A 23,900-nucleotide genomic window follows, 5' to 3' on the forward strand; every position below is an offset into this window, starting at 1 on the left:
TAATCGAAGAAATTTACTAATGTTATTAAGCCTAATATCATTTTTTTTGTTGTGATTTTGAAGAATGTACCCATGTTTTGGTATAATAATTTTTTGATTAATTTTGATGAATGTACCCATGTTTATATATACACACACAATAGTATATTTATATCTTAATATTTTTAATCCCACAAATTATGGTTTTTCATTTAAAATCTCATTAATATAAACAACTATAAATTTCAATTTTTAATTTTAAAAATATAGTAACATATATAGAAATAAATTATCACAATAATTTCAGGGACTTCGATCAAAAATTGAAAACCAACAAAGTTTCAGTCAAAGAATATTTATAATTAAGAACCGCATCCAAAGTCTTTCAAAAAAAAAAAAAAAGATAAATACAACATGCATTGGAGATTTAGAGTAGCTCAAGGTGACGGCACTTTTGGCCTGTGTGATCATCAACTAATTACATCTACACTTTCAGGAACATATGTATCACTGAAGGGATTTTAAATTTGACTCAGTCATTCTTCAATATACTGTAAAAATGTAGAGTAGTTATACATGACATCGGTATTATTTGTAATCAAAGTTATATATGTCTTTGGATATTTCTCTAGGGTTAAAAGTGGAAGGCCATGCCATATTTAGATGATACAAAAGTTATATTTAGCTCTAAAATTGACTTAAACTCTTTCTTATGTATAAGAGTTAACAGTCAAATTTAACTCCGTATGCATTGGAAATTTTACAATTTGCAACACTGGCCTAGTGGATGGGGACGAAATCCAGACCCATATTTCACACGGCCCATCTTGAGTTCGATTCTTAGCTAGTAAATCACACGATGGTAGCTATGGGGAGGCTGAAATGCCTTTGTAAGTCTTTTAGGCTCCTGAAAGGGTGGACTGTCATGACGAAGTCACCAGCTGATCCATTTTTCAAAAAAAAAAAAGAAAAAAGATTTTATAACCTTTACATTTTCTATTTTGAATTGGAGATAGCCTTAGCAAATCTCAAAAATGTCATTTTACTCTAAAAAAATAACTTTGCAATCCAAAGTGTAATTTTCATTTTAAAATTTAGAAAGTTTAAAGTGCATAATTAATTTTTTAAGAGTGTCAATAACTTCTTCTGAAAAAACACAAGTATTTAATCAAACCACATCAATCAAAGTTTTAAAATGCATGGTGTAAAAAAAGTTACAAAATGCACAAATATCTTATAACGCACATTATATTTGGTAAAACTATAAATATTTCAAATATGCATATGTATGTGTTTTTTATGACGTTTCCAAAAGTATAGCGTTATTATTAAATTTTAAATCTCCTTTTAAAATTTATTTAGTTTCAAAAATACCACACATTCTGAAGCTTTGAGAAGAAATTGCTATAAAAGTCTAAGAATTTGATTGTGACTCATACAACAACACAGATATTCTCTCTCATACATAGGTGGTAATGGCAATGGCAACAACCAACGTTAGCAAAGTCTCATTGGCACTTTCTTGCATTGTCTGCATAATTCTCTTAGCAGCTCAAGTTGAATGTGCACCTTTTTTTTTTTCCACACCAATATCGTTCAAAATTTGACAACCATTATTTTGAAGTCGATTTTTTCCCAACAGTTTTGCTTAATTAAAATTTAATTGTTGTTTTTTGCAATATAAACTTGAACAGGCAATGAAGGCACTCATCCTACCAACAGCAGTAACAGTGCTACCGATAAACATCAGCTTTCATGCAAAGGGTTTCTAGGAAAAGACTGCAAAATGCGGAAAGACCGTAACAAGATGTGCGATTTGCTTTTATGATCGTAGCTGCTGGGTCGATGGATTTGATTGCTTGGATCATTGCGACAAGGTTCGTCCTCCAGCACCGGCTCCTACTCCGACCGTCACCTTCTAACTCTTTACATGTAAGCACCTGATGATAATATCTAAACAATAATAAGAGTTGTGGAAATTCAGTCTTATACATTGTTGGGTGTATTGCACTTTTGAGTTTCGCGTAATGAATAAAGATATTGGTTTTCATGGTATTTTTATGGAGTGTCTAGCCACATTTTGGGGAAGAAATTTGGTTAGTAGATTGTGTTAGAAAATTAAATATTAAATAATTTAATTTTATAATTGTGTCTGTTAAAAGGTGGGATCAATTAAGAGTTGGGACTGGGTATAGGTGTGACTGGTTAATTTTGATATATACATGATGTAACTCTTTGTGAATGTTAAAAGGTGGGACTAAACTCGTCCTTGATGATAATCGAATCTAAACCTTTCATTTATAAGTGAAGAGGAATATCACTAGATCGTAGTACTAAGTGGCTTGAGGAGATTAATTTTGGATAACCGAGAGTAATGTGATGCATGAATCCTTAATCCTAATACAATGAGCCTAGTACTTATGATGATTCTTATATAACCCTAGTACATGGAATATTATAAAAGCCAAAACTACTTTCTAACGCAATAACTATCATAATTTAATATTTGCCAGACAATTTTACCGGACGAAATCGAAACTTTGGTCGGGCAACATTGTTTTTTTTTTTTTTTGGTTGAGTCGGGCAATAATGGTTAATATTTCGGTTTTTGTCAGAGACTTTAAGCGACAAAAGCCTTCGTCGGGCAAAGCTAAGGGAAAAAATTGGCACGTCTTAAAGTTTTGTTGAGCAAAACAATAAGTAAGAAAAATAAAGGGAGTTGTTATTAGCACTCCAAAAATCTTATTTGACATTCCAAACTTTCAATAATTAGAAAGAAAACTACATTTGTGAAGAGTTTAGAATGAGATTTTTGGAGTGCTACTAACAGTTCCCAAAATAAATGCAATACAGTTATACTAAAAACTAAACCTTTTGTGGGAAAAAAATGTTTCGTCAAGCAAAAAAATAAAATTTAAAAAATAAAAACAATACAACTAACTAAAAAACTAAACCTTCTGCAACACTAAAATTAAAAAAAATAAAAGCAATACAGTTAAACTGAAATACAAAACCTTGTGCGATGAAAAGTTTCATCGGGCAAAAAAAATAAAACAAAAAACTAAAAGCAATACAATAAACTAAAAAACTAACCTTACCCGATGAAAATTAATTTAAAAAAAAAATCAATTTAGCACAAATAAATGAAAGACTTACTTCGTTGATTTTGCACTCTGACAACTAAATTTCAACTATCCAACCATTACACTTGTTTGAACATAGTATGAGATCGCATACGCCAAAAATCATTTAGGGATTAAATAACAGGAATAAATCTTTCGACAGTTAAAAATGTATCATTAATGATTTAACGGGCTACTTTAGATCTGATTTTGATGACTTTAAAAATGTGCTCATTGAGAGTAAAACCACAAACTCATATTATTTGATGGTCTTGATCTTTTAATTGTTTGAAAATAAATAAAATTTCAATAATTTTTTTATTTTTTTGTGTTTGCCTGACGAAATATACCTATTCGTTAGGCAAACTTAACATTTTTATCAGGCAAAAGCACTATATTCATCGGGAAAAACTTTCAAATTCCCACTTTTTTCCCAAAAATTCAAAATTTTCCCTATATTAAAAGGTTTATTTGACGAAAATTTGTACTATTCGTGGGGCAAAGGTGTTTCCCACCAATTTTTTTGGCCAAAAACTTAAATGCACGGCATTTTTATGGAACCTTTGCCCGACGAACCAACTTAGTTTGACTGACGAATATGTTGGGTCGGAATACACATGTCACATTTTTAATACCTTTTCCAAACGAATTGGTACCTTTGCTTGACGGATTAGTTCGTCGGCCAAAGATTCTGATCTTTTTTTAAGTACGAGTTCCTTTCTTATTCCTCCTTGCTCAGCAACTCGATCTCTCACTCTATCTAGCTACAACAATTTTCTCTTTCTCTCTAGTAACTAGTATACTTTTGCTGCTAAAATCTCGAATCAAAATCTCTAGGTACTCAACTCTCTCCTCTCTCTTTATCCCTTTCTTTGTAAATTTGAACTTAATTTTGTTACTGTTGCATCTGAATTCTTTTCTTCTTTTTGTCATAAGGTCGTGCAACATTTTTCCTCTCGCTAACTCGATAGACTGATTCTACAGCTTCAGTGGTTTGTTTCAAACTGAATGCGTCGTCGGTTACCAACACAATTGTTAATCCAAACTGAAGGTGTGTTGACGAGGGGTTAGGATAGTTAGTATTTTTCTCAGAAATGTGAGAAGGTTTTGCGTAGAACGTTTGAGTTGTTTGTTGAGTTGAAGGGCCTTTCTACGTTGCAAAATCACTTCTATTTAAAGGGATGAATTTCGTTATGGCAAGTATGGTATAATTCTGGTAAAATTATCATTCTTCGGCATAATCTCTGGTATAATTCTGGTAAAATTATCATTCTTCGGCATAATCTCTGAATATACTCAGAATTGTTCTCGGTTGAAACTCTATTGCCTGCAAGTCTTGCCTTCTTCAATTAGGATCTGAACATAGATTGATTGTGGGATTGATTCAACCTTTATCTGGAAACCAATCTCGATCCTTAATATTTCTTTCATTCAAAAGCTTAGAGTAAATGGACCAAATGTGTGAAAAATTGGGTCCAAACAACATTATAATTAAACAGGCAATGAAGGCAATGGTATTAGCAGCATCAAGAACGATATTGTTGTGAAGAATTAAGAGTGAGAGGTGATGTTGATAATTTAACGTTTGCTCGTAAGAAACTTGTAGCTCGGGCTCGGAACTGGGTACAAAAATATATTTTTATTGCGGTTGGTTCATCACGTGTTGGGATACTTTCAAAGAATGTAATACAAAATGCCATCCCTAGCTAATCGCTTGCTCGTCAAATTTTAGAGAGCTATACAAATATTAGGGCTTATTACTTTGTCTCAACCTTGCAGACCATGAATATATAAGTTGTGATGAGCCCTTTTGAAGAGTTCCGTATTAGTAATATTGTGATCTCGTTCTACTTTGATTAGGTTTAGTGTTGTTAAACAAGATAATCGATCGAAGAGATAAAACATCTACATTAGCAGCCAATAATTCTCTCAAAAATACATGCATGTACGCAAGTCCTTGAGGTTAGCTCAAGGAGTGATGACACTTCTGGCCTGGGCGGGTCACCATCCTACTTACATCTACACTTTGAAGAGCATATCTATCGTTAAAGGCTCTTTAAATTTGGACTCGACACTCTTCAATATACTAGAAAAATTTAGAGTAGTTATATATGACGTTGGTGATATGTCATCAAAGTTACATGTCTTTAGATAATACTCTAAGATTAAAAGTGGAAGGCCCGGCCATATCTAGATGATATAAAAGTTATGTTTAGCTCTAAAGTTGACTTAAACTCCCTTTTATGTGTAAAAGTTCATGGTCAAATTTGACTCCGTATGTATTGAAAATGTTATAACATACAACACCAAATTTGTAGTCAAATAGGACTTATAACTTTTACATTTTCTATTTTGAATTGGAGATAATCTTAGCAAATGTCAAAAAGGTCATTTTACATACAAAAATAATAATTTTGCACTCCTAAGTGTAATTTTCTTTTTAAAATTTAGAAAATGTAAACTACATAATTGATTTTTTAAAAGTGTTAATAACATTTCCCAGAACATAATCACAAATATTTAGTCAAAAGCATATCAATCAAAGTTCAAAGTGCAGCGTGTCAAAAGCGTTTCAAAATGCACAAATATCTAATAACACTCATTATACTTGGTAAAACTATAAAGATTTCAAATATGCATATATATGTGATTTTTATGACATTTCCAAAAGTATAAGCGTTATTATTAAATTTTAAATCTCCTTTTTAAAATTTATTTTGTTTCCAAAAATACCACACATTCCTAATTATGTAAACTACATAATTAATTTTTTAAAAGTGTTAATAACATTTCCCATAACATAATCACAAATATTTAGTCAAAAGCACATCAGTCAAAGTTCAAGATGCAGCGTGTCAAAAGCGTTTCAAAATACACAAATATCATAATAACACTCAGTATACTTGGTAAAACTATAAAGATTTCAAATATGCATATATATATATATGTGATTTTTATGACATTTCCAAAAGTGTAAGCGTTATTATTAAATTTTAAATCTCCTTTTTTTAAATTTATTTTGTTTCCAAAAATACCACACATTCCTAACACTAGTAGGAAAAACACTTTGCGCGACGTAGGTCCTTCATCGTGTAAAGTCCAAAAAATGTCACTCAAAAATTAGCGCAACGAACCTTCGTCGCGCGTCAACCGTCGCGCCAAGGCAGTGACAGAAGGGTTTGCGCGACGAAGAAGTAACCTACGTCGCGCAAACCCGCTTTGCGCGACGCAGGTCCTACGTCGTGCAAAACTACTTTGCGCGACGAAGAAGTAACCTACGTCGCGCAAAGTAGGTTTGCGCGACGTAGTTTACTTCTTCGTCGCGCAAACCCTTTTTTTGGCAAAAAAATTTTTTATTTAATTTTTAATAAATATTGTAATTAAATTCTAAACAATAATTAATAAACCAAGAAAAAAAGTATTTGATTATAAAATATATGAAAATGTACATACAAGATGTCCGAACAAAAAAGAAAAAACTACAAGTAGTCTTCAAGCTACTGGTATCAACTGGGTGAAGTAGCTGGAAGGTCAAAGGTGGAGCAAGATCAGGTGTTGGCATTGAGATTTGGAGGCCGGACATCTGTAAGGCCCGTACAATAGCCATCATCTTCTCGCCCTGGGCCGCAAGCTGACCTTTTAGGGTTGTCACATCCTCCTTCAAGGCATTGGCCTCTCATGTGGTCGATCTGGAAGAAGAGGCACCCGTCTCATGAACCCACGCCTTCCCCATACACCGCACAACATTGCCATGACAACGACCGAACTTCTGATCCAGGACCTCATTCAGGATCTGAAAACTTGCATCCTAGCCTTTTGGCCTTTACTTGCCTTTACTTTCCTGATTTGGAGGGTTAATAAACTATGCAAAATATATACTCGGCTAAAATACTACTCTAGTAATAGTTAAGATGGACCATCCACAAATAAAGAAACTCATATTGTAAAGAATCCCAAGTGTTTAAAATCTATTCAGAACACTCCACAAACCCCAAACAAGATGGACCATCCTATTTCTGCCTAGAATCTGCCAATCTGGATACAGTAATGAGCTATTTCTGCCTAGAATCTGCCAATCTGCCAATCTGCATAATTGATCTTTTAAGAGTGTTAATAACATTTTCCATAACATAATCACAAATATTTAGTCAAAAGCACATCAATCTAAGTTCAAAATCCAATGTGTCAAAAGTGTTTCAAAATGCACAAATATCTAATAACACTCATTAGACTTGGTAAAACTATAAAGATTTCAAATGTGCATATATATGTGATTTTTATGACATTTCCAAAAGTATAAGCGTTATTATTAAATTTTAAATCTCCTTTTAAAATGTATTTTGTTTCCAAAAATACTACACATTCAGAATAAAAATTGATAAGAAAATGATATAAAAGACTAAAAATTTGATTGCCACTTACAACAACATAGATATTTTTTCTCATACATAGGTGATAATGTCAACAACTAAGGTTAGCAAAGTCTCATTGGCACTTTCTCGCATTGTCTGCATAGTTCTCTTAGCAGCTCTAGTTGAATGTGAGTATCACTTATTTCTCCGACACCAATATTGTTCAAAATTTGGAAACCAATATTTTGAAGTCGATTTGTTTCACAATAAACTATGTTTAATTAAAATTTAATTGTTACTTTTTATAATATAAACCAGGCAATGAAAGCACTCATCCTATCAACAACACTAATAAATATCAACTTCCATGCTTAAGATATCAAGGATGTTAAAGTATATTGGATATGGAGAGTGTGGATCATGACACATGTCATTAGTTAAACACATAAGGCAGTTAGGGTTGTTGGTATTGTAAGATTCAGATAAGACAATTAAGTTAATATCCATCTATATAACAACAATATCTTTGTAACCAGAAAATTAATCAAGAAAATACAAGTGGAAAATCATTCTCTTTCTCTTTAAGTTTTCTCTGTTTCCTTCTTCTTCTTCTACAATCTCTCTGTTCTCTTTTTTGTATAATGCTTAACATGGTATCCTCGCCGAATAAGTTTCGTCGCAAGCTTTTTCGATCCTTAGTTCTTTGCTTCCACTACCTATTTCTTTCTTCTATGATCTTTCTGTGATTTCCTTTTTGATTTTCTAGGTTGTGTTTCTTATCGATTCATGCGTTCTGTATTCTACAAGTTCTTACACACCAGGTGTTTATTTTTTGTTCTCAAAGAAAACTGATCAACCAGGTGTTTGTTTTACATCTGTTTCAACATCAGTTTCAATCAAGTTGGATGAGCCCAACTACCAACAATATGGTTCTGCTCGTTTCTTCTATACTTCGGTCGATTTCTTGTTCGACTTCTTGATTCTTGATCAAGATTCTTTTTTCTTTCTGATGTATCTGCAATAACTTCTCGATTTTTCTGCTCGGTTCCCTCATTTTGATTTGTCTGCAACAAATTTGGGGTTTTTCTTCTAAATCTCAGTCTGGGTTGTTCATTTCTACAACAAAAGTTATGGTTACAGCTACACAATTGCAACTTTTGCAATCCCCAATTGTATAGTTGATTTCGTCTGTTTCTTCCTCTGCTTGTGTAAAATTAGATGACACCAACTACTCGCAGTGGCATTTTCTAATGAAGATGATGCTACAAGGTCATGGCATTATGGGATTCATTGATGGATCGAATCCTTGTCCTCCTCAGTATGTAGCAACCCTTACACATTATGTAATCACATATGAGTCATCTGCCAGACCAGAATTAGATGAATTTAAAGTGTGGAAAATGCATGATCATGCTTTGATGTTGTTACTTACTACAATACTTTCTTCATTTGCAATTTCTTGTGTGATTGGTAGCAAGAGTTCTCAAGAGATGTGGGTTCGTCTTCAAAACGAATTTTCCTTACTAATCACAAAAACTAGTATCATCAAGTTAAAGATTGATCTGTACAACATTAAGAAAGGATCTTATTCAATTTCTCAGCATCTTCGAAGAATTAAAGAAGCAAGGGATACGCTTTCTATTCTTGGTGTTACATTTCCTAATGAAGACATTGTGATTATTGCCTTGAATGGACTCCCTGTGGAATACAACACATTTAAACGTGTAATAAGAGGGTGTGAGAATGTCATTTCACTCGAGGATTTTCATGCATAATTGCTTGCTGAGGAAGCCATTGTGGGTTGTGTTCCTGTGCCACATTTCTGGTTTGCTATGGTATCTAAATCTGAGACAAAAGGTTATTCTTCTCCTCTCTTTAGCTCTCATTTTCATGCTAGTCAATCAAGTAGTATAAATGGTAATAGTGTTGCTGGCTACAATGGTGGCTATCATTCTCAATCCAATTGTAGTTCAGACCAATCTAGCTATGATAATGAGGCTTACAATGGTTATATTTGTAGTCAGTTATAATGGTGCTAATAGGAATTTTCAGTCCAAGAATTGTGGTAAAGGTCGGTTTCATTACAATAATGGTGAAAGATTTAATATCTACAAGTCTTTTCCTCAATTTTCACCAAGAGTTCTTGGCTCACCTCCATCTCCATATCTTAATTCTCCACCACCTGAATTTCCTACACATCAAATTTGTTCATAGAAAGATCATTTTGATGCTGATTGTTATCACATACATAATGCTCAATCTTCAGTTTCAACCCCTGAATCATGTCAAAGCCCATTAGATCAACAACTCAAACCAGTGTGTCCAGTCATCCTGGAAAATCATGAAACACCTTTACAGAGCAATTCTAATGTTGAAATTCATACAACTTACGATCTCAAGTCTGGTTCTATCTTTCACTTCATTGTTTCAGAAGATGAAATGTTTATAGATGATGCATAAAAACAAGTTTCCGAATGTATTGATAAGGAAAATGCAGACTCTCAGTTGATTTCAGTGGGTTTACAACCTTGTATTCAAGTGACATTTCCAGTTCTTAACTCTGACAACAAGGCGAAAATTGGTGTTCCTACTCAAACTGTTGTACGTGAGTTCCGAGGATTTTATGTACTTCGGTTATGCAATGGTGGAATTATATTTGATATTCAGTTAGGCTACCATATGAGAATTTTTGATAAGGGTGGGGGCACCAAGTCTACGTTGATCTGGGTACTATGGTATACACGATGTAATGGTAAAATACAAGCTCCAGATGCTAAGAGGTTTTCTTATCGCAGAGTATGTGATGCAGGGTGCAGCGGATAAAAATGAATAAAATGATAGATAGGATTGATAGGTAGGGTCCACTATCTCCTTATGCGAGGAGAGGCCAGAACTTTGGTTCTAGTACCAGCCTACAACGTAGACACTAGAAAGAACAAAGCAACAGACTCTTATACAAGAGTAAGACACATAAAAAAGAGTTTACAACTCAAATATCAATATGATAATTCAAACAACTTCTCCAACAAAAACGTTCAACTCCCTCTTCTTTACAAATACAAGTATTTATAGGCTTACAACTTAAAGTGAAAAATATGAAAAGACATAAAAAATAAAGGCTTACAATATAACTCCTAAAAAACTAAATGATTTCATAAAATGTCATTAACCTAGGAATTCCATAAGCCACAAATTTAAAGCTAGATACATGCATTTTTAGAGTTAAAAATGCATGTATTATATTATAAAACTTAAATCTCAACCACTAGTAATTTTATGTAATAACGCCTTTAGTCCTTGGCCTGCATCATTCTCGTGGGGTTGGAGAGAATTCGTCCTCGAATTCGGATCATCATCTGATTTGGAGCGATAAAATTGAACTCTGCCGGTCCAAACAAATAGATATTTGGAGCATTTAATATTGACTGTTAAAGTGTTAAAAGCACCCTTAATAGCATACCTCGCATCCTTGACATTCTCTTTCATTTGATTTATAATGTCAACCAAAACTTTGGAAATTCTGAAGTAGAAGACATCAACCCCAATTAAATCAACATATCCAGAAGTTTCCAATGAACTCATTAAATCATGAAACTCCAACTTCAAATATTCTTTGTAATCAGCATTTTTAATAATTAGACAAGATTCCATATCAACATTTTGTTGAACCACATAAGAACTTTGACAGCAAATGTGATAAGTACCATATGAAGAACGATCAAACTCGGGAGGAAGATCAAGATTTACGAGACAATCACCTGAATAATTTTCACAACATATTGGACATGAACTATCCAAGTAACGATCAAATATTGGAGGAAGGTCCAGATTAAGGTCTTTATCTAATGGCATATGCGACATGCTGAATATAGCGTCACCCTTGGATCGAGCTGACGCTCTGATACCAACTGATGCAGGGTGCATCGGGATAAAAACGAATAAAATGACAGATATGATTGATAGGTAGGGTCCACTATCTCCTTGTGCGAGGAGAGGCCTGAAAACCCTTAGAACTTTGGTTCTAGTACCAGCCTACAACGTAGACACTAGAAAGAACAAAGCAACATACTCTTAAACAAGAGAAAGGCACATAAAAAAGAGTTTACAACTCAAATATCAATATGATAATTCAAACAACTTCTCCAACAAAAAAGTTTAACTCCCTCTTCTTTACAAATACAAGTACTTATAGGCTTACAACTTAAAGTGAAAAATATGAAAAGACATAAAAAATAAAGGCTTACAATATAACTCCTAAAAAACTAAATGATTTCACAAAATGTCATTAACCTAGGAATTCCATAAGCCACAAATTTAAAGCTAGATACATGCATTTTTAGAGTTAAAAATGCATGTATTATATTATAAAACTTAAATCCCAGCTACCAGTAATTTTATGTAATAACGCCTTTAGTCCTTGGCCTACATCAGTATATGTGCAACAGCGACCAGATACTCCACTTTCCAATTGCAAGGAATACTATCCAAAAAGAGTTTAGATTGCCAAAGCTCATGGTTCATGCTAAAAGCCATATTTTTTTTTTTTAAAGTTTCTACTAGTGGCTAGAGTAACAACAACATATCTTCATCAACGAGTTGTCTACACTCTGCGCTGATGTTTTTTTGACAACCTGAATGCTTCAACCTCATGATTGGGTGCCCCAATCTTGAGTTTGAGGGGGGATGTTAGAGTATATAAGATATGGAGAGTGTGGATCATGACACATGTCATTAGTTAAACACATAAGGCAGTTAGGGTTGTTGGTATTGTAAGATTCAGATAAGGCAGTTAGGTGAATATCCATCTATATAGCAACAATATCTTTGTAACCAGAAAATTAATCAAGAAAATACAAGTGGAAAATCATTCTCTTTCTCTCTAAGTTTTCTCTGTTTCTTTCTTCTTCTTCTACAATCTCTCTGTTCTCTTTTCTGTATAATGCTTAACATGACTGTGCAAATGCGGAAAGACCGTAAAACTATGTGCGATTTGCTTTTATGATGGTAGCTGCTGGGTCAAGGGATTTGATTGCTTGGCTCATTGCGAAACGCTTCGTCCTCTAGCACCGGCTCCTAGTCCAACCATCACTTTCTAACCTTTGCATGCACGCACTTGATGGTAATATGTAAACAACAATAAGAGTTGTGGCAATTCAGTGTTATATATTGGTGGGTGTACTGTTCTTTTGAGTTTCGAGTAATTAATGAATAAGATATTGGTTTTCTTGGTATTTTATATGAAGCGTCAAGCCATATTTTGAGGAAGAATTTTGGTTAGTAAATTGTGTTAGAAAATTAAATATTAAATATTGCATTATTTAAGTTGATAATTGTGAATGGAAATTAAAGGGTGGGATCGATTAAGATTTGGGACTGGGAGTTATTATATAAATATATTTCGATTGGTTAATTTTGATACATGATGTAACTCTTCATCTCCAATTGTTTTATTGAAAGCAAGTCACCTTTTAACACAATGGTGAAAAGATGTTGAGCTCTAATTGATCTGGTTTCTGAAATAACTGCCAGGGCTAAACTCGTAACCAGACCCAGATTTCTTTTAGATAATCAAGGGTAAAACTTGACCTCGAATCCTGAAATCTGAATAAATAACAGAAAAAGGACAGTACCTGGCCATGGTAAAATATGCACCCAAGGAACTTTTGGCACCATGAAATACACCAGTTTCTCTGACCAAACAGTTTTCACTTGCCGCCAACAGCACCGATAAACGACCAGTACACGCAATCGGCCATAATATATACATAACTAAGCTCATAATTTTGGACAAAGCAGGGGTATTTTCTCACTCCAATGCAATCAATAACGTCCATTGAACAGCATATTTGGAGAGATACAAGCTTAACGGAGTTTCTGAATTGATCGAAAACCCGAAACCCTCTACACAAGCAGTTTGAATATCTGAAGAAAGCAATTAGGTGATATTCGGATGAAGTAAAAAAAGAAGAGACGACCATTATCAAAGGGGAGAAAAGAAGAAGTCGCCATATATATACTCAGCAAGGGCAAATTTCTGCGTACCATATTTCCATATACTTCTATGAAAAAACCATTCCCAGAATTAATTTTGGTCAAAAGTAAAAAAGAACATATATACAAGGATTTTTCCATTAAAGCCTTGTACAAAAAGGCATCTACCACTAAATAATAATTGAATATTGTAAGAGGATTAACTGTATGAAGAGGGCAATTCGTGTCGGTCTTTACAAAGGCTTCCAAAAATATGGGAAAGCACTTACTAGTTGAACTCCACGCTCTCCAAATCTACATGAAGTGTAGCGAATCCAGATCCTCCGCTGAAATAAACAAAAGGGGGGCTCCATTATCGCAGAAATATCTCCCCATGGCCATCCGCAGTGAAATAGAATAGCTTAGCTCCAACACTAAAACGCCATGTGGGGATGATGAACTCAAAAGCAACGTCCAACAGCCAGATGTGATATATTATTTACTATGACGATGAATCAATAGTATCCTGCAATTTTTCACAAGAATTTGGATTATTTATATGTACGTGTGTATATCAGCTCCTGATCAAAATCTTAGCAAAAACCTAAATACACAATAACAACCAATTATCAAAGAAAAAGTCTCATCTACAAGGGGGAATCACACATGAATATAGAGCAGAAGCAGGCATAAACTTTATATGTTTGAAGGATGTTACACTTGAATGAAACTCTGAAAGATAATAAATAATGTTTAACAATTTATAACTCCTGCAGACACAACCTCGTAAGTGATTCCAAAGTTTCATTTCCATATAAGCGATATATAAGTATATATTTCACGCCATCTCCCCCCACAAATATGGTTGACCTAAAAATACCAAACTTACCAGTTGACGTTTATGATCTTTCAACGAATTCATGATCTGGACTGAGATTCACCAATTGATTTAGAAATAAGTAAAGAAATTCTAGGGCTTGTAACAAAGCTTTTTCTCATTAAAACTAAATCGGTATTTACATCTGAACCAAGGCAGACTTTATATATTTATGTACTTTCCTAAATGACATAATTAAGAAGTACACAACATTCTAAACTAACACAACTATAGTTGAACAGACACCACATCAGTATGAATTATGCTGATGTGGCATCAGGCTATCTGTCCTCAATCTCATACTATAGGACTCTCTCTATCATGAGATTGTTTCTAAGATATATAATAACTGTGGAGAATGTAGTACTTGTCATAATGTATTCAAGTTGTTCAGAGGAAAAACGTGATGAACTCTTAGATCTTGACATTGAACTCTTTTGCAAATGAAATGCACATCAATCGTGTTTAGTATGACTATGGAACACTGGATTATGAGCCAGCGAGATGGAAGCTAGATAGCTAGGTTTCAAATGTTGAGTATTGTCAGTTAAAAAAAAATCTGGACAATATTTAACATTAATTGTAACCATTATATATACCAATCTATCAATAATTCATAACTCATGAGTAAAGTTCAACGAAGAATTTTACTTTAACCATACAAAAAGGACTATGTTTGAAATTTTACCAAGCTATTAAACTCCTAACTACAATTTTTTAGCAACTAAACATGATATGCGCTCCTGGACTTTAGTATAAAATGCATATGATAACAACCAACTTAAACTTATTTTGAGGACAGAGGTACATACATTCTTTCGTTCTTCACCAAAATGAAACAATGACCAGCAAAAGAAAATCAATAAAAATATCACGAAATGATTAGTATAGTTCAATTAGAAATGTCCTTACCATATCTTCAATAGTGTGGGAATCAATTATTTAACAGATATGCTATTGATTCCAAATCCACCAATTTTTTCTAGTTGAATTGCTTGAGGACCCTATGAAGAGTAAAGCACGAATATTTTTTATGTTCTAACAATAATGGATTTTGAAAGATATAGATAATCATCAACATCGATCACATTAACCACACAACAAACAAGCAAATAGAGCAAAAGATCAGATGGAGATAGTCTCTCTTTCCTAGGTATGTGGAGCTTTCCATTTTTGTTTACTTGGTGGGATTGCTGAAAAACGTCCCCAAACTTTCACTTCTACTTCTCACATCAAAAAGTACTGATGGACCACCGCAGCAACATTATGGTCCGATCCCAGACAATAAAGTGGTCACCACGGACTATGTATGTGGTGGTTGTTAATCCCAGCGCATGCATGCAGTACTACAAAGTTCCAACCCCCAAGCTTGGACCTTGATGCCAGTATCATGTGATTGAGATGGTAAGCCATTTAGTACATGAGGAACACAACAAACTCAATACGAAGCGAAGCCAAAGCAACTTTTTTCTCTTTTATTTGTACTTTGGAAAGATAAGGCTGAAGCCATCTTTAATTGGCTTGCCAATCACATGAATTAAAAGGGTATTGTTCCTCCTAGCTAGACTTGTCAAAAAAATGCTCATGTTGCTCAGTTTAGTGAATCTGGACCGCAAAATTTAACCAAAAAAAAAAGCACGAGCAAGATCTGTATGTACATTCTTCTAACATAAGGACCAACATCTAAAGCCTAACGGTACCTCACATTCACATGAAAGATAGTTATATCCCGTACCAATTTGACTTATAATTTCCATGCGTATTTGCTGGAATAATTTGTTGACTTATGCCTTCATAACATCGAAGAAAGGTACTGAGAATGGGATGTGGCTACTGTTTGATATGTAGAACCTATATAGAATAATATTTTGTTCGTGTGGCCACACACAAGTCTACATGCTAGATACATGAAAAACCAAATACAATGAATTAGATGTTAAAAATCAATTGCATTGCATGCATATCAACTTACAGGAATGTCGATGGATAAAAGGAAGAAGGACCACAAAAGTCTAGATTCTATCGATACATCAAAAAGTAATAGCAAAAAAAATTGCTAAACAAATGTCATGAGAAATTACAACAAACAGTCACACAAATTAACTAACTAAATGATTACTATTTGATAATCGCAACCAGTAACCATACAAGAAATAATACAATTTTGGGCATGAATCAATGTTAAGCCACAAAAAATGACTTCAATTGTATAGCAACTTCAAACTCAAAGTGAAATTCATGCTATATGGAATACATGACATGTAATTCTAAAATTAATATAAGATCAATCCATGCTTGAAAACTTACTGGTCTATCAGTTGTTGTTTGCTAACAGCGGATTCCATTTTGAAAAAGAAAAAAAACCAGTTTGTGGACATATATATGAAATAAATTTCACTGCAAGATAAAAGCACATATTGAAATTATTCATGTTAGTGCAGTATGTATAAAGATCCAGTATTTAATTGGGTTAAAATACTTACCAGGCAGCGTCTAATTAGAGACATAAGTCTAAAAATAAAATCCAAATAAATATATGTATGCCATATAGATCATATAGATGAAAATATATACATAAATTCGGTGCAAAATGAACCACCAGATCGATTTTGATAATTCGGAAAGCAAATTCATACCTGTTAAGTTTTCATCTGATGAAACTTGAAAGATATAGCTCCATACACAAGCCCAAAAAAAGGAAGAAAAAACTTACAACTTGACAATGGGTGGACCGTTATATCAATCCATAAGCCTTACCTGCAAAATCAACCAGACAAACAAGAGACAGATAACAAAACCATATTCATTTTATCTTCGATCATCATATTAAATCACAATAGAATTATAAGAACTATATGCATTCACTGATGATAATTTCAAAGATAATGGGTGTGAAATTATCTAACTAGCTGGTTTAAAATAAAATTTTGTAATCAATAGTACGAACAAACAAGCAAATCAACCCTACTCAGGCTGTGCTGAATAGGGTTCAACAGAAATCCATTAATTAAACCAAATAACAAAAAAGGCCCAAAAAAGAACCAGTTTTCAAGTTAGAATCACATGCGTATGGATTTAAAAAGGGATCAAAATTACCAATTTTTGGACTAGATCAGGGTTTCAAGCTGACGAGTGAGGAAGGGAGGGTAAGAAAGGGAGGACCATTCTAACACCAGAGAGCGTGAATGATGGTCCCGTAATAATGTTATGCTTGATAACCTGGTTTTTGCCGCTAATTCCGCACAGTAAACAGATATATCCACATTCTTATATATAAAACACTATCAAAAGTCACGCTCTCATTTCACCAGTTTCTGATAAGATAACATAAAATAATTGATATAATACAAATAATCACTTACCGATTTCAAAAGAGTAACAGGAGCATGCTCTCTTAGCTACGCTAGGCTTAGGGATTCAGTTTACTTTGAAGTCTGAATTCCCTTTTGAGCAGTTAATTAAGCACCATAAATTAAAGAGTTTGAGAGAGAGAGAGAGAAGAGAGGGGAACTGGTGAAACAAATTAAAGAGAAAGACCAGAAGAAGGATGGGGATGAGAAGGAAATTAAAAATGAACAACTTAATATTAATCCGGCAGTGGAAATGGGGAAGCTGACAGAAAGAGACATGAGCACGCAAAAGCAATGGCATACGCTTTATGGCAAGTGCCTCTGTGTGCTCACTCTCTTCTGTCAATTTCTACCCTAAGTCCCAACCAAATTAACACTCACCACAATAATATAACTACCCAATCGCCAATTTCTTTTGATTAATAAGAAGAAAAAGTTTGTGAAGAAAGCAGAACTCCGATTCGTATTGTTCATAGAGAATCTCTGATCAATGATAGAGCAAGATCCATTTTGCATTATATCTAAGGGATTCCTTGGTTCGGCAAAGCAAGAAAGTAATAAAAAGACTGATAGAAAAGAGTCGGATCTGAGAACCCAGGAAGAAACAAAAACAAAAACCCATATAAGGAAAGATACCAAAATGTCAGAAAAATCTACGAGTAATACTATTTTGGTGTAAAATAAATTTAGGGTTTCGCTCAATGGCGAAAAATAAAGACAAAACGAAGAAAAAATGGGAACAACCTCCACAAACCCCAATACCAAAATAAGCTGTACTGCTGCTATCTACGACCCTCTCTCTCTCCCTCTCTCTCTCTCCGTCTCTGTGTTACTGTCTGTCTCTCTCTCTTCATTGACTGCTCTTATTTATGATCTTACCTCCTCTCTGCCTTTCTCTTTTTCTCTCTCTATCAAGCAGAACGGGACGTACAGGTGTCCGTAACACGTAGCCAGAGAAGTGACCTGAGTGAATCCACAGTGCGGGAACGGCGAAACCCAGAACGGTCAAATAAGGGAAGTCCTCATGATTTGATGTTTTTAAAGGTTTGTGGTGGGAGGAGAGGAAGACAAAGGGATACGAGTTGACTGGATTTTTGGGAAGCCAAGTCTATTTAGACAAATAAAGCTTTTTTTGAGAAAAAAGGAAAACCAAGTTTGAGACTAACCTAAAGATTAACAAAGAGACAGAGACGACTCTTGGTTGGTATTTTGTGTGTTGAGATGAATAATTGGTTGGCTGAGATTATTTCAGGGTACGTGTAACGTACGTGTTCATTACAACACATGGGTGAGGTGAGAGTTTTCTGACTGTGCCTGTCACATCGTTATATAATATATTATAATACTATCATGTGATATTATTATCACGTATTATAGTATAATTGATATAATTGATATTTTATTTTAAAAACTTAATTGGAATCTATCGAGTGTTGTCTATTCATATGCATAAGTAAATATGAATTGGTAACACTTATGACAATTATATGCTATATTGAAAAGAGTAATGCCATTGATACAGATTAATGTCACTGTATGTAAGTCTCCCTCTTTTTTACACTTTTACGAAACGACAGTAGTAAGGGTGATGAAATACAGCAAACACCAAAACACAAAAGCCGAAAATAAAATACAGCAAGAAGACATGAATAAAACCAGACCTAGCTAGCGAAAACAATACAAGAAAAGCCGAAATGACTATATAAGAAACCCCAATCAGTCTCTTTTGCAAAAATTCGACATAAAATTAGGAGCTGATCCCACCAAGAAAACCTTGATCATATAGCACCATGGTTTGACAATGCATCCGCTGCAATTAAGCAGTGTAATGTGTTTAAACTTTAGCACCTATCACTATTTGATATTGGTGTTAAAAAAACCACCATGGTGTTCCACATATTGGTACAAGTTCTTAATAAAAAGCTTTGATAAGGCAGTATAATTACGTGACTGCTACAAAAACATAGGATTTCTGTATATTGGTTTAACTAATTTCACCCTGGTTTCACCTCAGAGCTATCCGCTATCCTAATGAGGCAATTTTACTTAAGTTGGTTTCAACACACTTAGGGTTCATTTGAAATTGTTTTATGAAAATATTTTTAAAATAAATCTTTAATAAAAATGTAAGTAAATTTTGCTTTTCAGAAATATTTTCCCTAAAATTATTTTTAGGGAACTTTACGAAAAGCACCCGGTACTGTTCACTTTAATGAAAAACCACATTTTTACACTAAAAAATCAATCCTGGTACTATTTACTTTACCCTTTATTTTGTCCTTATCATCAAAACCCAAAGTTTTCAAATCTTTTTCATTAGTTTTCCTTTATTTTTAATCATTTTAATTCATTTTTTAAAGAAGCCCTTAATTGAAATGATTTGTAGCCATTGATTGATATGACTTGGGGTTTGAGTATGAAACCAGCCGTATTCCCTGCCGTCAGATTGCAATGATAGTAGGGTGAGGTACTCTGGACGGGTATCTTCTTGGAAGTTGGGGTGAGTGGCTGATAGGACTGCGCCATCGAGGGAGACAAGCTACCTACCTTTGGTGCTTTTCCCTTCTTTGCCAACCGCCCACGTCCGCCATTCACTGTAGCCCTTCCCGAGGGCAATATTGTCAAACAATTGCATAAAACCCTACCCTTCCTCCTCCTTTGCTTTCTGGCTTCTGCGGTTTGCCGACACATGCCTGTATGATTCTTAATCGTCAATGCATGCGAGATTCACATTTATCAAGAATACAACCAAATGATCAATCAAGCACTAACGACTGTCTATCATTTTTAAACAGAGATTATACTTTTAGGGTGCGTTTGTTGCACCGGACTATCTCAGACTGGACTAGCTTCAGGGACTAAGCTGAACTAACTTAATGAAGCGTTTGATACAGTATCGAACTAAGAAGCAGGATAATGAAAATAGTAATGTCATCAATTTGGTGTTTGCTTGGATTGAGACTAAATTACTGTTATATTTTAATTTCTTTTTATTTAAAGATATTATCAAAATTAATAATATTAGATGAGAGTATGAATCAATAAAAAATACAAAAACCAAATTTTGCCAACAAAAGAAACATACATGATTCAAGAGTAGTATTGCTCCAAACATCAATATAACAAATGTGTTTTCCTAACAATTGAGAGGGTTTAGAATGCTTTTCTTAATTATTCACCTTTGGTTTGATTGCATTCAATCCCAAGACCATAATGATGTGTGAGGCGCAATAACAAGTGGATTGCCGAGCCTTGATCATTGCTACATTTGGATTCGAGCTCGTAAATTGCTTGCTCCAACTAGTATGAAGAAAACCAATAACAATATGCAAAAGGAAGAGATCATGAATATACCTTGAGCAAAGTACACAACGTTTGGAGCAAAGGATTGTCAAAAGTGAAGCAACAAATTTTAGCTGAGGGAATGTAAATTTAAATGTTGTGATACAGACAAAATTTTGCTATTCTAACTAATTTACTGACTAGACTAAAACACAAGCTTGTGTAGGCTACACGAATACGATAGTACTCCTGCACTGCAGATCCTCTTAATCAACTCCTTACGTGAACATACTGTTACAAACAATCAAAATCGATTGAATCAATACGACGCCTTTTGTTGCTCTAGCAAGCAAGTTGGTGCCTGCACATGTAACAACTAGCTACATCAAAACTGCCATTTATGACTCCGCTACGATGGCTGAATTTGATCTCACCGAAGCATCTGTTGGAGCTTTATTACTTATTGCTGTTCCGGAGACAACGAACTCAGTTTTTTCGGTGTTAGGCTCAAAACTTGTTGTAGTAGAGCAGACTCCACCCCAGGTGGAAGCTCAGACTGAGAAAGATTAACCATGATGTCAGATACTCAGATCAAAAGACTGCATGTTTTAAGCATCGTGTAGTAAACAGAACAGAAATTGGTTAAAAATGGATAAAATGCTGATAATCCCCCAACTGCCTCAACCTTAAAGTCTCAACACTGCTGCAGATTGTAGTTGGTGGATATGTTTCACACACCATAGCTAAGTAAATTAATCAGAGAACAAATTTGGCAACATCTCAAATACGGTGCTTTTAGAAATCAAGTGAAACTTTTATATCCATAACAAATTAATACAGATGAACATTTGTTTATTTCATAAATCTCAATAATGTTTCTATACCATAGCATCTAGAACATGATTATATGCGAAAACCTGAAAACTCAGCACATTTAAATAAATGGAATCAAGCAATGCATGAACATAACCAAATATGAAAAGCCAGAGAAACAAGGAAACCATCAAATTGTTCTTAGTATCTTACTGAATCCCAGTACCAGCCGTGCATATATCACTATCTGTACAAGTTTCAAGGCTCCCATTGACACCATTGCTTGCTATTGTTCCTCGGTCCACATAATTTATCAAGTTAATCAAGCAAAAGATAACAAGTAACCTGCAATCACAGCACAAAGTCATTCATATTGCACAACGAGATACTAAAGTGACTCAAAAGTCTTGCAAAACCTTCAAATGATACTTGACTCAACGCAGCTGAAAGCTCAAACTTATAAATATATTCTTAACTCTAGAGCGTTCATTTACATGATACATCATCTCCTCCTTTCAATTTCAAAATAGTTTAACTAATTAATCATCCAACAATTCTCACTATTTTCCCTTTCCATCCATAAACTTTCACAGAAAGAATATTTAGTGCTCACAATGGAGAAAAACTGAATTTCTGAGTTGGTTGCCGGAAAAGTAGAGAAAAACTAAGAAATCACCAAAATATCTGAAACCCACATAGAAATACCGTGTATTTCCCAGACCCAAGTAACAAAAACAATAAAAAACCCTAAAAAATATAAAAAGGCCAAAACTCTCTCTTGAATTCCATATTTTCTTACCAACCAAACAGACCCCAGAACATAACAAATAAATAAATAAACACAAAAGTGTAAGAAAATGAATCACCTCTTGGGCGTGAACCAGGAAGGAGCGGGAGTTGCGGTTGAAGCAATAACCATGGCTGTGTTTGCCGGAGGGAGTCGGTAGACTCTTTAATAGTTTTTGTTCGGCCTCTGGGTTTAGCTTTTGGGCGGGATGGTGAAGATGAAGGCCCAAGGGAGAGGGCGCGAAGTCTCGAAGGAGAAAGGAGATGGCGAAGGTGTGAAGGAGAAGAAGACGGATGGATCAGCTGCGATGGAAGACGGGACTAGGAGTCCACTAGAAATTGAGGGCTCTCGCTAAGAACGGCTAACGAGGCGTTCAGTTGGGGCGAGTCCCCTTTAGTCTCATTAACTCTTGTCCGTGTAAATAACAAACACCAGACTGGACTATCATTTAGTCTAGTCCAGTCCAAAGAAAGCTAGTGAAGGCAAACAAACATACCCCTAGATCCTGATAAATTTGGCTCCACATAATTGTGGAAGAATTCCTACACAAAAATAGTTTGTTACCTATTTACTGTACTTTCTACTTACAATGAATAATTACTATACTTTCTACTTGTATGATAATTATTCAAATTACAAAATCACAATATAAAAAATCTCTTTTAAATAATAAAATTTAACATAGTTTAGTCATCGAAATCAAGTGTACAAAAATATATAGTCAAAATTAATAAAAGTTTTTGAATTGTCTACCTAATCTGCTACAATTGATTCATTGAATTTTAATTGATTTTCTGTTAAAAGTCAGAAAAAACAATTTTAGCTCTCTAGGATTTCCTAGGAGAGAATATTAAAAACAGTCGCTCGACGACGATTCCTATTTCTATTCCGACAACGGCATAAAGGGTTTCTCGATAACAAGTTCTTTGGTGTGGATAGTTTTGCTGTATAGTTTTCAAGGAGGTGCGAGCTGCGTGGCGCTTGTGTGAAATTTGGGCCAAAGGCTATTTAGTTTGGTTTGGTTTTCAATGAAGGACATGGTATTTGGCTTTTCGGAACGATTAGTCTTTACGGAGGAGGAGCAACAAGTTGTGGTAGTTGATAAGACGGAAGGTGTGTTATTGAAGACAACTAGGGTTTTCCTAGTTGGAAAAGTATTAACGAGGAAAACGTTGAATACTGAGAGATTCAAAAGACATATGCAGTTTATTTGGCGACCTAGGGCTAAGGTTACAATCGTGGAACTGGAGCAGAATTTGTTTTCCTTTGGTTTTGATTCGGCAAGGGAGAAGAGTATGATCCATAAAGGTGGTCCCTGGCTTTTTGATGGAGCGTTGTTGGTTCTCGCGGAGGCAGACGAACTCACTC

The 23,900-nt window shown here is 34.4% G+C and overlaps 1 long non-coding RNA gene and 1 other non-coding gene across 2 annotated transcripts; both read right to left on the bottom strand.

The window, feature by feature from the left end:
* Window positions 1-17,848: 17,848 nt before the first annotated feature.
* Window positions 17,849-18,058, bottom strand: MIR156F (microRNA MIR156f). Its single transcript, NR_120843.1, has one exon. It is a non-coding gene; the product is annotated as a microRNA MIR156f (primary transcript).
* A 2,919-nt stretch (window positions 18,059-20,977) lies between these two features.
* Window positions 20,978-22,683, bottom strand: LOC139190403 (uncharacterized). The gene is made up of 2 exons (XR_011574653.1): window positions 22,612-22,683; window positions 20,978-22,090 (listed from the first exon to the last, which is right to left on the bottom strand). It is a non-coding gene; the product is annotated as an uncharacterized lncRNA (long non-coding RNA).
* Between the last annotated feature and the right edge of the window lie 1,217 nt (window positions 22,684-23,900).

Source organism: Malus domestica, chromosome 02 (genome assembly GCF_042453785.1).
Source record: "Malus domestica chromosome 02, GDT2T_hap1".
Classification (NCBI taxonomy): domain Eukaryota; kingdom Viridiplantae; phylum Streptophyta; class Magnoliopsida; order Rosales; family Rosaceae; genus Malus; species Malus domestica.